Below are 12,119 nucleotides of genomic sequence, written 5' to 3'. Positions count from 1 at the left end.
ATATCCCGTTCGAATGGCATCAACGACAGAACAACTCGTCAAGGTTCTGGCATCTCAAAGGCACAGGAAGCTCAGATCACTGTTAGTGGTTGATCAGAGCTTGCAAACAAATAGTGAAGGACGTAGGGACATGCTGTCAGAGACCATCCAACGTTCTGACCCCCACAAAGCTGTCATTCTTCTCAATTTACCTTTTTTCTTGATCGATAACCCACCGAAGTTTGGGTAGGAATTTCAAACATTTTCAGTCGTTAGATCCAAGCGGCAAGCCAATCAATCTCCACGTATATTCAGTTTTTTTATCATTAAAACGAATCAATTTGTGTTCCTTCGTTACATTAATAAAACATTTCTTAAAGCACCAAAGAAACTTGTTTTGACTCATGTCAATCCATGCAATACCAAACAGGTTTCGTTCGATACAAACTGTGAGGGAAAAGTCGCACATCACACATAGCTTGAAGATATCAAAAGCGATTTCAAAACCCCTCAAAATTCCGCGATATAACCTCTGGTGCCAGGAGTGTAAATGTGTCAGGCATGTTACAGTTTTGATGTAAGGATTACAAAGGTTGTGAAATCATGAAATGAGTTCTTGGCATTGAAAAAACTTGACGTCATCTGTGATGTCAATACTTAATTAGCTAGATCATGAAACAAGTTCTATAGTAGATATTAAGGAGATGTGGTATCAATATATGACAGGTCTGTTTCTCAGTAACAACGTATTGCCTGTCTTTGATTCACAACAATAATTTGGTGGCATTACCCGATTACACATGAAATGTGTCACTTTGGGTCAATCTTGACGGCTGTAACATGCTAGCATGGGTATGTTTACCCATTCCGGACACCTGGTACCACATCCAGGCAGTGGTTCAAGATGACCTGTTGTAATTGTCATTGCTATGTTTCTTGGACCCTGTAAATCATTTACCTTGAATGACACTCGTTACGGATCTTTTGACGTCATATTAATATATTTCTGACGGTTACACGAGACGAACTGATACTTTTATGGGTAGGAACATGAAGTGCAGCATAGAAAAGTTATTCACACCCCCTCTCACACTGCCTGCCACTCTTTATCTCTGTCTCTATATCTGTATATCTGTATTTTGTTTGTCTATCCCTCTGACCAAACTGCCGTCCCTGTGACGTCATTACTCTAATTGAAGCGAAGGGTGACAGAAATACGACACCATTAATTACAAATTCCTTCAAATTGCCAAATATTGAGTGACGGTGCAGCATTTGATGATCGCCATTACACGTATACGGAATTACTGTCATCCATTAATTGTACTGTTCGGGTTATTTTTTTAAAAAAGGAAGGTGAAAAGATAAGACGAATGTCCTGCCTACCGTTTAGCACATAAGTATCCTGGTGTCTGACGCTCGGGCGAGTCTTGATACGAAACGTTCGACAGCAGACCGCGATGTGGACACACTACCTGAGTCTCATCATGCGTGGGAAAGTTGCGTGTCACGATGTTGGTTGATTTTTTTTCACAACGTCGGTGCAAGATGGTCCCTACGCATGAACACAAAAGAAAGCAGTTTATTAGGGCACGAAGTATGAACGCACTCATAGCGTGGCCTTAGTTCAGGGTTTATCGGCAACATTTGCGATAATTTGAATGCGACGAATAAAATGAAAGTTTATTTGGTAAATAGCCACTTTGTTTACAGTGAAAATTGGATGAAAAGAGTGTAAACGGTTCAGTACACTGTACACAAAAAATGTGTTGTCGCTGCGGTTCATTTATTTTGTAATGGAAGGAAAATCGTGTATGCAAACATTTCGATACTTTAATCATTCCAAATTATGAAATTCAGCGAAGCGTTAAACTGCGGACTCTCATGTCGACGAAGCTACCATCACGTATATCTGTGTAACGCAGGGTCTTCCGGTGAGAAACAAAAACGCAAACAAACAAACACATAAACAACAACGACAAAAACTAACGTTGAAAATTCTTTTCCTCTTTCATTTATATCAAATATAACATGTTTTTCGAAAAAGCGTGCAGTCTAGAAATAAGGCTCATTAAAGTTCTCGAATGTGTGTCTGAAAAGTTGACGTCATTTGTTTTATCACCCTAAACAGTTTCAGATAATCGCAGCGTCACTTTAGAGAGGACGGCATTTGCTAGCCTATTGTGTCTTACTGTCTTGACAATTCTCGTCTTATAACACAATAAATCGTTTTCAGCATGGATATACACAATCTGTTGATAATGACTTTCTTATTAAAGTGATAAAATTTACTGTGAGGTTTGAGGAGAGATAGAGTTGTGATTAAAGAACCAGCTTTGCCAAATGTGTAAAAATTATTCAACAAAGTTTACTTTAACTACCTTGCAACTTTACCTCAAAAGAAGAAACCATGTTCGAGAGACTAAAAGGGGAACTATTTGCAAAACACAAATAATAACAAAACTAATTGTCGAGTAGAACGTTAGCTCTTCAGTCCTGAATCATCTTAATTATTTCTGTATTAGAAGTATCTCTGCGTTCTGGAGGTCAATCGATACAGTGAAGGTTGAGCTCACCGTACGTGTCACCGATACCTGGTGCATATAATATAAACAGTTTAATTAAAGTTACTTCTTGATTGTAAAAAAGACAAGAAAAGCAAACAAGCGAACAAATTAAAATCCATGATCTTGTGTGTCATGTTTATACGAACAAGTTTGAGACCTGTTAGTCGACAACTGACAGTGGTTGTAGTCACGGTGAGCATAGCATCGTATAGTCCCCTGCTCTTTTTACCAAGGGAACAAATTACAATGACGTCATCAGGTGGCCAGTTATTCTCCTCGTCATCGAACAAAGAAACAATTCGCCCTATCATGACCGGCAGTCCAAGGGCACATTAATATGAAAACACCTTAAATTTCTCAAAGAAAAATATTTGTTCTTGAATATCTGTTGGTATGTTCACCTATAGATGAATGTTTCGTGTACTAGTATTTTATAAACGGAACTATTTACTATTACATGTAAACTCTACATCTGCCGTTATGGCATTCAGACAATATTGTTGACCTTTTTGGTAAATTTTAAATGCCACTTTTTTCTTTCAACCGGATCTTTTCGTCAGAAAGACCGATCTCGATATCGTGAGAGATTAACAAGCGTTATTTGTGGATTTGGACAGATACTATGCGAGTAATTGTTGATTATAAACACGTAAAGATTGTAATTATGGAACCTATAGAAAAATAGACATTGAAAAGAGTAAAATCGAGGGCGAACAAGTGTCAACAATATGGATATGCTTGACATTCGAGTTCTATGGGAAGGGATCTGAAAGTTAAGCGACCGGTTTCAATACATTTTTAAAACCTTATTAATAGTGTATCAACATTGTGTTGCTAGCGGAGTGTGTTGTATTACGCGAAACGTCAGTTGCGTGCCGAGTTGGAACGTGCTATTAAAGCGGTCGAAAAAACAGTAATACAGCCCCGTATGGGAGGAATTACGAACACAAATGACAATATTCAAATAATCTATTTTCGCGGATTGCATCGGCAAAAGGATCCGTATGGAAAAGGGATTTAAAGAAATTGAAAATGCTATTAGAAATTTGCGTGCCTAAATTATTTCTAAGTATTCGGGCAGGCAACAAAAGGTGGCTTTTATGCCCTGGGCTAAATAGATACGAACCATTGCTTTGAAATTTGCAAACTGGTTAAGTCGAAGCCTCTCTCTTCCTACAATCGAACAAAACGCCTTGGCAGTTTAGTGGTAAATTAACATGTTTATGGAGTGAAATGAACAAGTAATGAACACTTAAACGACACTGTTCATCAGTTATTTTTTTTCCTCCATTGACGAAGAGGCCAATCAAAAAAGGGGGAGCTGACGGGCTATCACGGAGGTGGTATCGCGCTAGGTTGCACCTATCTATCTATCGACGGCAGTATACTCAGAGCGTGAAATTAAAAGTGAAAAACCACACAAAAACTTCCCAGCTTTGCTCAACAATTGCCCGTTAAAGCATCGCCAAGCGGAAATATTTCATTACCACAACGTGAAATACCTGACAAACTCCGGTGACTAGGTCGCTCCGTCAGACACGACTTATTTTGTAGAACTTCTAACCTGGCGCCCATTGCATCTTCTTTGATTGTAGAACGTAGAGAAACTTTCTATATTTCAATCTGAATATTTCAGTTTGAAGGCTTCATCAGCTAAAACACTATTTCAAGATGAAAGCACTATTTCAAGCTGGTGCATTAAATACAAGACCGCGTTTATCGATAATAACATATTGAAAAATTTGATTTATCCGTTTATCAGTGTTTGTCCCGAAGAAAATGTTTATTCAAAAATTACGAAGAAAAAACCTTCGAAGAGAAAATATTAACATAAAAACATTACTATTTAACGATTTCACAACACTGATCGGCTAGGATTTAGTTTTTCGCCCAACTTTAATTTGATTGTTTCGATCTGAGATCAGTGCTACTTATCCGTGTCAACTGGGATCGGATAATAATGGAGTTAAATATATATAAAATTACATCAAAGAGAATAAACCGGTGAAACTGTATAAACATCTACATATCTCCACGCTGTAGTCTATTAGCCTTAGTCTTCATGTTGTGAGGACGATGCGGATGGGCACAGTATATCGATACATTTAGTTTTCATCACGAAAATATGGAGCGACGATTAAGGGCAAAACTAAATTAACAAAATTTGCATCGCCATCTTGTTGTTTATGGGGCTTTTATGGTGTTTTTCCACAGACAAGAATTGTTAAAAAGCCGTCCGTGTCATCAGGTCACTGCTGTCACCACGATTGAGGGGATAAATGACCCGGATGTGAATATGGTGATGTCGAACTATTCATAGTTGTAACACTAACAAATAGAACTAACACCGCTGAGCGATTGCTAGTGTTATCTGTAAATATTTCAAAGAAATTATCATTCATCAGTTGTCGTGAAAATTGTTGGAAATAATTTATTTTGTTGTCTAGCTACGTAACGATCGATCATTTGTCCGTTTGGTGAGCCGTTTCCACACGGTGCATGCTATAGCATGGCAGTGCTCCTGGAGATTATTTTACATGGTTGCCCCTTATGAAGACTTCACATAAGATTTCATGAACAGCAAAATAAACTTACTTGTTTTTTTCCTGATCTTCAACCTCCGGAGAGAACATACGTTCAACGAAACAATTTGTAGGAGTTACTCGGTGCCCGATTTGGTAATCGATGAACCAGCTAATTAGGGTTCAGGTCCGTAAGTATAAACAACATTCGTATTTCGATGTGCTTTCGTTTGGCCTTTCCTTCGAAATGCAATGGAAAAGTCACCAGCGATGGAAATACCACTTTTCAAGTTAGAATGTAATTCAAAATGACCTCTTAACTCTGACCCATGCTGTCGATAGATGCATCGGTAACTTTATTTTCTAGAAAATTCAAGCACATGTTTTATGGCGAACCTATTATGCATCAAGTGGCTGACCGTCTATCGACCACTCTTTGGGCACCGCAAACCCATGGTATCTTATCAATTTTTACAAAAAGTTGACTTTCATGATCGTTTCAAGGTTGTAGACCGATCAGCTTATGGAGCCAATTTGTTTGTTTGTTTTCTGTTCTCCAAGAGATGTGTGTCGGATCCTGATTCGATTTCAAAGCGACGTTACCTTAATGTCCTGCGCATTTCCACGGCAACCACAATCCTAAACATGTCCATGATTTCCCTGTAATCACTTCATGGACAAATTCCTCCCCAAACTTAATTATCAAAAAGTGTTGTGTAACGCAAGACAGTTCAGGTATACTTTAAATTTTAACAATTTGAATCATGAAATAGTGACTCACTGAAGAAGAGTTGTTAAATTCTAGACTCAAAAATTGTCCGGTCATCATTATTAGGGTCCTATTTCACGAATTATGCGTGGCGTATAAACAATACTGGTAAATGTATCCGACTTACCAACAAATTATTACTTTAATAGTAAAAACCCCAAAACAGAAACCTGTGAGCTGTACACATATGTCACATTTGATGACGCCCTCATGAAAACACGGATTAGTGAGGACAAAAGAGTGTTGCTACGCTCGTATGGTATTTTTATGAACATCGAAATTTTCCATAAACGGTGATATTTTCCGGTATTTGATTGATTGAAATAACCATAATGCCTCAGATTTGGAGACTGTTTGACCGTTTTGACGGGGCGATCGCGGTATATAGCCATTAGAATACCATGTGGTTGGGTATCCAAACTAGTACGTGTGAACAAAAGAACAGACGACAGAGTACAAATCCGTGTAAATATATACCCCGTGTCGTGACACAGCTCGCAGCCCCTCAGTGCCTCGAAAGTACATTTTTGACTATTGGATCTTATTTACCTGAAGAGGTCGTCCACAGAAGCTGTTTTGGCATACGTTGAAAATTTTCAGGCCTTGTTGGAATCAGAATGTCTTTCGGGCGAGCGGACTAATTTCTTTACTCCCTTTGAGGCGAACCGAACATGTATTATTCCGCTGAAGTTTTTACTTAGGCTGAGGAGACTTGACGCGTTATTAATAATCGTTTGCTACTGTGTTTTGTGCCGTTTTGAATTCTAACCTTTTGTACTTTTTTTCAGTCGTTGAAGTAAGGATTTGTTTGAAATTTAAATGACAGAGAGTGCAAAATCTTTATCAGTCAGGGTGAGCTCCCCAGGGGTTGGCAACGTCAGACATGCAGCTACCCCAATTATACATTTCAACAGGAAGGAAACGTAGTTTCGGTGGACTTTTCACTGATGTGTCTACCTTGTCTGTCCTCGCCTCTGACTCCAAACGTGTCTTCAGAATCGTTTATATACAAGACGTGTATTTTTAATGTGCAAATGTTGTAACCAGCCGAGTAATGGCTTTTACCGACAACTAACCGCGTGCAGATTTCAGAATGCAGTGGCGATGAATCATGTATTGCATAAACATAGCATCACAAAGATGACAAAATCGAATATCGTTTAGATAACTGCCTGTCTCCGACCCAAGCCTTCGATCTGCGGCCTGTAAATTTCTTTCTTGCCGTAGACTTTTGTCAGTCGTGTAATAAATTCTACCAATTTTGAAAGTTAGAATAATCTTCAATTTAAATCATTTCATGATATCTTCTAACCTACTCTTTCTTTTGACTCTGATGTCCAGTTTGAATTGATATGAAATTATCAAGAACTACAGTCGTCACTCGACGTACAGATTTTTTTTTTCAAATGAAACAAGGAGGCCGTGTACGGATCGAAGGTTCTATTCCGAATTAACATATGGATTTAGCAGTTAAGACGATAACTTATCGAATACTTTCTACGCATCTCGTTTAATTTTGCAATTAGAATCGAAAAAATATATTCACCCAGTGAGATTTACCTGCTCAAATTGTACAATAGGATTTGAAGAATCAAACCTTTCATTTATCTTTGCGTAGGTAATATTTATTGTAGGATCAGCATTTTCACCTTGGCCGAAGAGATGACGAAACGCACGTAGACCATCTCGAGAAAATGTTCCCTCTCGAGTCCGTATGTGACACATGTCAGAAAGCGGCATGAAACAGCCTGGTAGTTCACTCTCGACTCGGACAAGACAAGACATATGCAGTCTCCATGAATCTGAACTATAGGTTTGATGTCAGTGACCTATCGCTAGCTTAGCGAAGGCTAGAGAGGGTTTCAGTTGAATATTTGCCATTTGCACCAAAGACGCATCACTGCAACGAAACAACGACATAAGCAAATTTGGCAACCGACCTTCCAACTGACCCATCAGTCGTCTTCCTCTGTTTGAATTTTAGACGGAAATGACAGTGAAAATTGTGAACGTGAAAATCACAAGCTAAATTTGTGGTGGTTGGCCGTAACATTGGCTATTTCTCAGGCACATATGTGACGATTACACTGTATCACCGACGGAACAGTTTGATATATTGGTCTCATAAAGCCTGAAATATTTTGCATTCAGTCGGCGTGGGCAGATGAAACGCGACAAACCACATAGAATAGCGGATTAAAGCTTCCACAGTATTGGTTATTTTCACTTTTGTACACAAAAATCAAGAGAGAAAGAAATAAACCGCACAAAGCCAGCTGTTTTCCCAATTCTTCTTTTTTTCACCCGACAACTAAACCCATTGATACTTCTATACAGACGGATTTGATTTCGACTAAAATTCCAACTCTTGAAGAAAGAATTTAAAAAAAATCAATTGAATAAAATTAAGTTCAATATTGTATGTAAGAAATTCTCAATTGAAACCTTCTTGATTTATGGTACACTTACTTCATATATAAAAGTGGTTTATTTTCCACGCATATTTCGCCATATCGTGACATTGACCAACTAAATACTTACGGACAACCGCGAACATCTGTTGGGCCGCAGGCGGCACATTTGCATAAGTAAACTCTGCCCATTCAGGCTCACGGACAAATCGCTGGAATTCCAATGAACGAAAGTGATTAATATTAACACTGTAATTGACAATAAAAATATAACATGTAAATATGTTAACGAACTACCATAGGATTCATAGTTCAATTAACGTAGTTACAGGCAATTTAGTCGTTTGACAAATGTTTGACTCTCTCCCGCGCAATTTCCACCAGAGGGAAGAGGTTGTCTATTTCAGCTAAGAAAATTAATGAGCCGACGGGAAAGTGTTTGATTTCATACTTAAAATAGGGCGATTTTTAATATCCTTTGAAGGCGCATAAACACACAGCATGACCATGCATCCGGCTGGCGTCCGCTGGATCAATGCCGAAATCGTATTTTCATTTCTTTGTGCGCGGTGTTATAATTGAGTGCCTAGTGTAGACGTGCTCGCCGAATAACGGCGCTGCAAATATCCAAATAGATGTCACTAAATGCAGTGAAAACAAATTTCCATGCAGGTCGGCGATAAATATTTATTTGTATGGTGAATGGCGAAATTGAGCCAGTCAATAATCCAACTTTAAATGTATTCACTCCGGTAGAATAGGCAAATCCCAACTCGCTTATCCGCTCCTTGTATTTACGTTCACAATGGAAAACTGGGCCTCGCCAAATTAGCCGTCCACGACTGAATAACTCCCGCGCCTTTTCGCCAGCCGATCTTTTATTTGGCGGATTAGGACACCTTATAATACCTTTTGTAAGGCCCTTCAAATGGTCGGGGACCACTTAAAACGATACTGGGCACTGCCGCTGCTTTCCCCTTGTTAGTCAGGATAGGGCGATTAAATGAATCAATTCTCTTGTGCTTGGCTGGCAACAGACACCGCTGCCGACGTGTACTGCAAACCATGGTTGCCATGACGACCGGGTGGGTCGCTTTTCAGCTCTTGCACTCGAGATGTAGAAGCGGAAAGGCGGCTCTGGGTATTGCGAGTGCTACTGTTACAGCAATTAACGCGTAACGAATCATTTCATGTGATAAATCGTCGCACTTGTTACGTTTGCCTCGGTTTATGCACAATATTTGTGATATTGTACTTCAAAAATTTTTAGTTTAAATGTCAAAAAGTCAAGCGTTCTTTCGCATTGAACACCTGGTGAATCCATTGAACCCAAACAATTTATCGTAACAAACCTTCAAATATTTGAAGTTAGCGATTAACAGAAACTTTCATACAGAAAAGGTAAAAAATGTTAACTTTAAAATACCTAAATACCTACCCTCCAGACATAAAGCAAAAAAACCCGACAAAACAAAACAAAATAAGAACAAAAACGTCCAATATTTCTTTGCTCTGGCTTTGCGCCAAAATTTAATTTATGAGAGTTTATATAAGTCCATTTGCTTTATTCCTAATTTATACGCAGGGTTTACGTCATGAGAACTTTGCATCCTGTCGTGTTTGCAATTCACATTGCGGTAACCTTAACCGGACAAAAACTCGAGTAATAGTTTTTTTGTGTGATTTCACCTACAATTTCCGTAATTCATGAGCGAGGGCTATAATTCCCAAACTTTTGAAAGAGTGTGTTGCCTCTAGACGAAACACTAACTCAAAAACCCCCAAAAGAAAATCGATCCATTACAGCAGCATGTTTTCTTATCTGCAAGAAAAACATGGCGTCGAAAAGGGCTTGGCTTTTCATCTTTGCCGTGTAGTTTTCAGATTTACCCCGAGTTTAATTGCTTCACTAATAAAGGCAACCGTCAAGAATGGACCCCGACGATTGGATCAATATCTTCTTTTTGCCGCACCTAAGCGGCGATCTTAAGTGTGCTTCACAGAGTTTCGATTTTTTTTTGCGGACTTAATTTTCGTGCGATTCCGTGCGGCACCCACTGCAGTGGGAAATTGCCCATACGTAGCTTGCAGAACTACATCTTGTTGAACGTATGTGCGATAATTATTAGGTAACAATGTCATACATATCGTGTGTGTCGATTTGTGTGTAAGACCCATGTGTATACACATATGTACGAATGTATGTATTGCATACTTATGTCTGCACGCATGCATGCATGTGCATGTTTATGTTAGTGTGTTTGTCTATCTGTCCATGTGTGTAAGATGTGTTTACGTACGCATATGTACGAACTTACATTAGTTTGTATGTATGTATGTATGTATGTATGTATGTATGTATGTATGTATGTATGTATGTATGTATGTATGTATGTATGTATGTATGTATGTATGTATGTATGTATGTATGTATGTATGTATGTGTGTGTGTGTGTGTATGTGTGTGTGTGTATGTCCATGTATCGTCCACATATCCCATCGCGTAAAGATCGGGATCTCAGCGTAAAATGATAAACGTGCATGCAAGGAAAGTCTGGAGTTAAACAATGTAATATCGACATGGAAACTATAAATTTTATTCCATTAATACCATCTGTGTTCAGGATGAACGACTTTTTCTAAAAACATTCAGTGAAAATTCGAGGAAAGACGGCAATTTTGACCACTATGCCCCCAAAGTTAGGAAATCATTGATGGCTGGCAAGCAACGCACACGCACATCTTGATATCAACTCTCAAGCGGTGAAACCGCTGTAAATATCTCGAGATATAGCAAAACAAGCCTCGTATTTTAAACTTATAATACTTACAGAACAATTAAATTCATTTTTATTTCTCGAAAATTGCTTAATCAGTACAGGAAGCAATGAGAGTGTTAAACGCTAGTCATGTTTAACCTTTATATAGACTTTCCCTGTGTAGATAATATTCACAATTGGACATCACACAATGCTTTGAAAACCTGTCTCTTGTTGGGAAGTATTGGCAAAATTAAGTTTTCAGTGTCAAAGTTTTGGAAAACAGAACATTCAATGGTTTCCAATTTTTGTTAAGGTAGAACGCACCTCGGGGACAGATATTCGGACTCTCAAACTTTTACAATTCTTTTCTGATATACCACTTGTGGGGTCATTTTAAAGCTCTTGGTATTAGAAAACTTTTCACCGGCTTAGTTATTCGAAATTCTAAAATTTTATTTTTCTCCTAGATTTAACGTAGGGATGGCGGCTATTTTAAATTTTAAGTATCAGTGAATCTTAGGTTATTTGTTTCTCTAGTACCAAAATTTGCACGGTGACCCCAGATTTTTATGCTTGATTTTGAAAGAGAATGGTAGAAAGATTCCTTAAGAAAAGTTTGAGCAAAAGTTTAAGTCTTTTACTTTCGAGGCGCATACTACCTTAACATGATGGCGGTCGTTTTCAATCCCGAATATCGGTACATGTGAAGCTACATTTCTCGTAAAAATCACGATGATTCCTTGGCTTTTCTTCTTGGTGACAACGAAAGAGAAAAGTTTAAAAATTCCTAACTTAAAAATGAGCCAAAACTAAATTAAATTTCCGAAGTGCGTGTCACCTTTGCATCCGATGAGTCTTTCATGATGTTTTCGTTAGGTGGTTTTTTAGTTTCTTTTATAATTGGAAAGAACTTTTCAAAACAAAATGTCGCAAGGAAATACTTCAGTTAAATTTTCAGTTGATACAAATGTCTTCTCAGGGTGGGCAAAAACATGAGGGTACCATGAACACGATTGGAACTAATTTGGGATACTTGGATGGTGAAGTAATGTCGGTTTTATCTGCAAATGTAAGCTCATCTGCTTTTCTTTTTAAGTTATACACTTGTT

General features: G+C 38.3%; 1 protein-coding gene and 1 long non-coding RNA gene across 2 annotated transcripts in view; one reads left to right on the top strand and one right to left on the bottom strand.

Moving 5' to 3' along the window:
• LOC139152648 (barH-like 2 homeobox protein) overlaps nucleotides 1-1,467 on the bottom strand; it is a 27,408-nt gene extending 25,941 nt beyond the window's left edge. The window contains exon 1 of the mRNA XM_070725910.1: nucleotides 1,366-1,467. The gene's annotated coding sequence lies outside the window, so the exon portion shown is untranslated. The remainder of the gene's footprint in view (nucleotides 1-1,365) is intronic.
• Nucleotides 1-12,119, top strand: part of LOC139152649 (uncharacterized) — a 26,961-nt gene that overhangs the window by 342 nt on the left and 14,500 nt on the right. The gene's annotated exons all lie outside the window — the stretch shown is intronic.

Source organism: Ptychodera flava, chromosome 16 (genome assembly GCF_041260155.1).
Source record: "Ptychodera flava strain L36383 chromosome 16, AS_Pfla_20210202, whole genome shotgun sequence".
Classification (NCBI taxonomy): Eukaryota; Metazoa; Hemichordata; class Enteropneusta; family Ptychoderidae; genus Ptychodera; species Ptychodera flava.
The sequence above is the reverse complement of the archived record's forward strand: the minus strand, read 5'-3'. Positions and strand labels throughout refer to the sequence as shown.